This window comes from Nomascus leucogenys, chromosome 9 (assembly GCF_006542625.1).
Source record: "Nomascus leucogenys isolate Asia chromosome 9, Asia_NLE_v1, whole genome shotgun sequence".
In the NCBI taxonomy this organism is placed as follows: Eukaryota; Metazoa; Chordata; class Mammalia; order Primates; family Hylobatidae; genus Nomascus; species Nomascus leucogenys.
In genome coordinates this window covers 112,407,446-112,413,718 of record NC_044389.1, presented here as the reverse complement: position 1 = coordinate 112,413,718, position 6,273 = coordinate 112,407,446, and the positions used below count along the sequence as shown (strand labels likewise).

General features: G+C 39.0%; 1 pseudogene across 1 annotated transcript; it reads left to right on the top strand.

Annotated features, from left to right (window-relative positions):
- Positions 1 to 4,550: 4,550 nt before the first annotated feature.
- LOC100600769 lies at positions 4,551 to 5,135 on the top strand (annotated as a pseudogene). Its single transcript, XR_121129.4, has one exon. The product of XR_121129.4 is annotated as a 60S ribosomal protein L17 pseudogene (transcript).
- The last annotated feature ends 1,138 nt before the right edge of the window (positions 5,136 to 6,273 follow it).

The window sequence follows — 6,273 nt, the reverse complement described above, 5'->3', positions numbered from 1 at the left end:
GTGGAAAACGAAAGGAGAATAACAGCACAGAAAGGATAAAAAAAGAACAGCTTGTTTTTTTATGCATCATCCCATCGACCAAGCCAACACAGCTCGGCACTGAGCAAACTCTCCAGCTCATGAGTTCACCTCCCGGGGGAAAAGAGATTAGAGTGAGTGATCAACTTTCCCAACTTTTCAGGACACTGCCCAAAGGACTCATTCCAGTTTCACCCCACCTAGATTGCTGGGGAGACTGACATAGATGAAGCATTTAGAGATGGCTAGGAACAGAATAGAAGGATGAGAGTGATCAGTATCAGCCGTGTGACAAGATCCACCATGATTCCCAGTGGCCTGTCTCCAAAGGACCCGAGCAACCTTCACCACTGAGGATCTCAACAACCACTGAAACTGCTTCAATACCCTTGGAGAAGGAGCTGGTGCTATAACACTGCTGGCCAAAGCCACCCTGATACACACACACACAACCCATCTGCACACAATTGTGAAGCACCAGAGTCCAGCTCCATGGCTGCTCGGAAACCAGTTCCACTGCCTTACTCTGCATCTCCTTATCGCAAACCCTGGAGCCATGGTCACTCCAGGTATTGGTGCATTCTGGACCCAGGTTTCATGGTTACTCCACAATCACTCACACCTCTGACACTGCCACCCTGCCACTGTATGGTAGACCTAGAACAAAGAGAAATCTCTTCTAAGATGATTTCCCTATGAGGGTGAAAGAGAGAATAGTATGATCCCAGCAGCCCTGGCTCCCAAAAACCGTACTGTCTTTATTGATGCTAACTTCAACCGACAGACCCATACAGAGAGTACACTGCAGGACTCTCTCTGGAGCCGGAATTGTATCACACACCCAGTGCTTCTGTACTGACCTACAAGTGAATGTTCTTCCTCACTGAAACTAATTTGTAAACTCTAGAAGAGGTGACTGTTCTATCAAATGTAGACATTGATGCAAAACTACATGAAACCCCTAAATTTAAGGAAACATAATACCACCAAAGGAACACAATAATTTTCCAGCAACTGACTCCAAAGAAATTGAGATCTAGGAATTGCTAGACAAACAATTCAAAGTAATTGCCTTAAAGAATATCAGTGGGCTACCAGAGAACGCAGATAGACAACTAAAAAAAAAAAAAAAATCAGGAAAATAGTACATTTACAAAATTTAAAGTTCAACAAAGAGACTGAAATTACAAAAAAGAAACAAATTCTGGAGATGATAAATACAGTGACTGAAGAAAAATTAATAGAGACTTTAACAGCACACTTGATAAAGCGAAGAAAGAATCCGTGTGAATTCATAGACAGATGACTTAAAACTATCCAGTCAGGGGGGAAAAAAAATGAAAAAGAAAGAAAAGAAAGGATCATCTCTTCAACAAATGCTGGGAAAACTGGATATCTATGTGTAGAAAAGTGAAATTGAACCTTTATCTCTAACATATACAAAAGTTAACTAAAAGTGAATTAAAGTCTTAAATGTAAGACCTAGTATCATAAAACTACTAGAAGAACACATAGAGAAAAAGCTTTTTGATATTGGTCATTATTTTTTTGCATATGACACCAAGAAAAGCACAAATAAATAAATGGGATTGCATCAAAATAAAAGGCTTTTGAACATCAGAGAGAACAATCAACAGACTGAGTCAAAAGGCAAACTACAGAGTGGAAAAAAATTTGCAAACCATTTATCTGGTTGGGAATTAATATCCAATATATAAATAAGAAACACATGCAACCCAATAGAGAAATAACAATAATAACAAAATTTTAAAATGGGCAAAGGATCTGAACAGAGATTTTCAAAAGAAGACATACAAATAGCCATCACGTGTATGAAAAGTTTCTGAAACTCATTCTGCTCAGGAAAATGCAAATCAAAACCAAAATGAAATATTGCCTCCCACCTGTTAGAATGGCTGTAATTAGAAAGATGGAAGATAGTATGTGTTGGAGAGGATGCAGAAAATTAAAACCCTGTACATTGCTGGATTGAATGTAAATTGGTACAGCCATTATGAAAAACAGTATGGAGATTGCTCAACAAGTTAAAAATAAAATTAGCTTATATAATTAGCTATCTCTTTCCTGGCATACATCCAAAGGAAATAAAATTAGTATGTCAAAAAGATATCTGCACTTCTATGTTCATTTCAGCATTATTCACAATAGCTGAGATATGCAAACAATCTAAATGCTTGTCCAAAGAGAAATTAATTAAAGTGTAATATATATATATATACACACACACAAAAATACATATATTTAATATATACACATATGTGTGTGTGGTTAATATATATATATAAACCACATTTTCTTTATTCATTATATACACATATATATTTATTTATATTAAAGAAATGTATGTCACCTTTAAAAAAGAAATACTTTCTGTGATTTGAGGCAACATGAATGTACTAGGACATGCTAAGTGAGAAAAGCCAGGCACAGAAACTGAAATACTGCATGATCTCACTTCTATGTGAAATCTAAAATAGTCAAATTTAATGAACCCGTGATTAGAATGGCAGTTACCAGGGCCTAGGTGGAGGGTTGCAAAGTCTCAGTATGCAAGAATAATAATTTTGGAGCTCTAAAAGACAAATAAGCCAGTTAAACAATGGACAAAATATTCACTGGCTATTTCCCCAAAGAAGGTACATAAATGACCACTACACAGGAAAAGAATCTTAACATCATTGGTCATGAAGAGAATGCAAATGAAAATCTTGAGATACCAATTCATACCCATAAGGATGGCTGTAATAAAGAGAGACAATAACAAGTGTTTACAAAGATGTGGAGAAACTGGAGCCCTCACACATTGTTGGTGGGAATATAGAATAGAGTAGCCATTCTGAAAAAGAGCTTGGCAGTTCTCAAAGAGTTAAATATAGAGTGACTATCTTACCCAGCAATTCCACGCCTAGTTATGTACTGAAAATAATTAGAAGTTTTACCCACACAAAAACTTGTGACTATTTGTATTATTGACAGTATTAGTGACAATAACAAAAAACTGGAAAAAACCCAAATAGTCATAAATTGATGAATACATGAACAAAATGTGGTAAGTCTATACCATGGAATGTTATTTAGTCAGAAAAAAAGAATAAAGTTACAGCATAGACACACCTTGAAAAATTATGCTAAGTGAAAGAAATGAAACACAAAAACCATACATTTTATAATTCTGTGTATATGAAACCTCCAGAATAGGCATGATGTGCTATAGATTTGTGTCCCCACCTAAATCTCATTTCGAATTGGAAGAGGGCCCTGCTGGGAGGTGATTGGATGATGGGGGTGGTGTCCCCATGCTGTTCTAGTCACAGTGAGTGAGTTCTCATGAGATCTAATGGTTTAAAAGGGAGTGGCACTGGCCAGGCACAGTGGCTCATGCCTGTAATCCCAGCAATTTTGGAGGTCGAGGCCATTGGATCACCTGAGGTCAGGAGTTCGAGACCAACCTGGCCAACATGGTGAAGCCCCATGTCTACTAAAAATACAAAAATTAGCCAGACGTGGTGGCAGGTGCCTGTAATCCCAGTTACTTGGGAGGCTGAGGCAGGAGAATCGCTTGAACCCGGGAGGCAGAGGTTTCAGTGAGCCTGAGATTACACCACTGCTCTCCAGCCTGAGTGACAGAGTGAGACTCCATCTCAAAAAAAAAGGAGTGTGGCACTTCTCTGCTTGTGCTCTCTCTCTCTCCCTCTCTCGTTCTCACTCTCACTCTGCCATGGTAAGATGTGAATTCTTCCCCTTTGCCTTCCACCATGATTGCATGATTATAAGTTTCCTGAGGTCTCCCAGCCATGCCTCCCATTAAGCCTGCGGAACTGTCAGTCAATTAAACCTCTTTTCTTCATAAATTACCCCTCTCAGGTAGCTCTTTATGGCAGTGAAAGAACAGACTAATACGAGGCAAATCAGTGATTACAAGACACTGAAGTGGGGAGGGAATGGATAATGACTGCTAATTTGTCCAGGGTTTCTTTTTCTCCTGAGTCTGCTGATAAATACCAAATTGTATATTTATAGAAGGTGAATTTCATGGTCTGTATATTATAGTGCAATACACATACCGATATAAAAATAGCAAATATTTTAAAAATGACGACAAAATGTGTCATCCCTCACTCTCTAGTGTTGCTAAGAAAGTTTGTGGTGAGTCGTTCACATCATTTACTACTCAAACCAACTCTATTCAGACAGCGCTCAAAACCAAAGATGGCTTCAATTAATCTCCCTGCATTACTGGGATCCATCTCTCACATGTGAAGATTTGGGACTACTTTCTTTTCATTTCTTCTGCTTGAATCCCTGTCTGAAGCTCATGTTGCTTCGTTTTATTTGGTCCTTTCTCTAGTCCTCCCCCCACCTCTTTTTCCTGTTGTAAAGCATTAACTATAACATAAGTAATTGCTTGTACTTTTTTAAAAGGTGAATTTCATGGTACGTGTATTCAGTCTTTTTCAAGAGTCAGTCTTCTTCTTTCAGAAGACAGCATTAAAAAATAAATTGGCGCTGTTTCCCTAAGCAGCCTGAGGTAATCTGTGAAAATGGTTCGCTATTCACTTGACCCGGAGAACCCCACGAAATCATGCAAATCAAGAGGTTCCAATCTTCGTGTTCACTTTAAGAACACTCGTGAAACTGCTCAGGCCATCAAGGGTATGCATATACGAAAAGCCACGAAGTATCTGAAAGATGTCACTTTACAGAAACAGTGCGTACCATTCCGACGTTACAATGGTGGAGTTGGCAGGTGTGCGCAGGCCAAGCAGTGGGGCTGGACACAAGGTCAGTGGCCCAAAAAGAGTGCTGAAATTTTTGCTGCACATGCTTAAAAACGCAGAGAGTAATGCTGAACTTAAGGGTTTAGACGTAGATTCTCTGGTCATTGAGCATATCCAAGTGAACAAAGCACCTAAGATGCGCCGCCGGACCTACAGAGCTCATGGTGGGATTAACCCATCCATGAGCTCTCCCTGCCACATTGAGATGATCCTTACGGAAAAGGAACAGATTGTTCCTAAACCAGAAGAGGAGGTTGCCCAGAAGAAAAAGATATCCCAAAGAAACTGAAGAAACAAAAACTTATGGCACGGGAGTAAATTCAGCATTAAAATAAATGTAATTAAAAGGAAAAAAATAAAAAATAAAAATAAATTGGCAACTTACAGATGAGGAGAAAATATTTCCAATACCTACATAGCATAAAAGACTTGGGCCCAGAATATATAATAAACTCTTAAATGTCAAAGAAACTAGATCATCCAAGTTTTTGATGAGCGAAAGACGTCAGCAGATAGATACTTCACAAAAGATGATACAGATGATATTTCGTTGGTAAATAAGCACAAGCGCAGATGTTTGACATTACTAATCATTAGGAAAATGCAAATTAAAACTACAGTGAGATAACAAAAACACAGCCCTGGAATGGCTACAATTAAAAAATTAGAAACTTCAAACTTGGCAAGGAGCTGAAGCAACTAGAAGTGTCGTATCCTGCTGGCGGTCGTGTAAAATGATGCTCGGAAAAACAGTTTGGCAGTTTGTTAAGCAGTTAAACGTACATGCACCAAATTAATCAGAAGTTCCACCATAAGGTGTTTACCCAAGAAAAGCTAAAACACGTGCTCAGAAAAAGACTTAGAGAAGAAGGTTCATAACAGCCTTATTCCTAGTAAGAGAAAACTGGAAACAAATACATATGGAGAAAAGATTAAATTGTTTCATATATATACATAGAGAGAGAGAGAGAGGAGAGAGAGAGAGAGAGAGAGAGAGAGAGAGAGAGGAGAGAGAGAGAGAGAGAGAGAAAGTTGTTTTGTTTTGTTTTTTGAGACAGATTCTTACTCTGCTGCCCTGGCTGGAGTGCTGTGGAGCCATCTTGGCTCACTGCAACCTCCACCTCCTGGGTTCAAGTGATTCTCCCGCCTCAGCCTCCCAAGCAGCTGGGAGTACAGGCACAGGCCACCATGCCTGGCTAACTTTTGTATTTTTAGTAGAGACCGGGTTTCACCATGTTGGCCAGGCTGGTCCAAACTCCTGACCTCACAAGATCCACCCACCTCAGCCTCCCAAAGTGCTGGGATTACAGGTGTGAGCCACCGTGCCTGGACTAATTTTCAATTCTCCAACAACTTAACCACTGATAGCCTACTGTTGACCAAAAACCTTACCAATAATATAGTGAATTAACACATAATTTCTATGCTAAGTTTTATATGTGGTATTTTTACAATG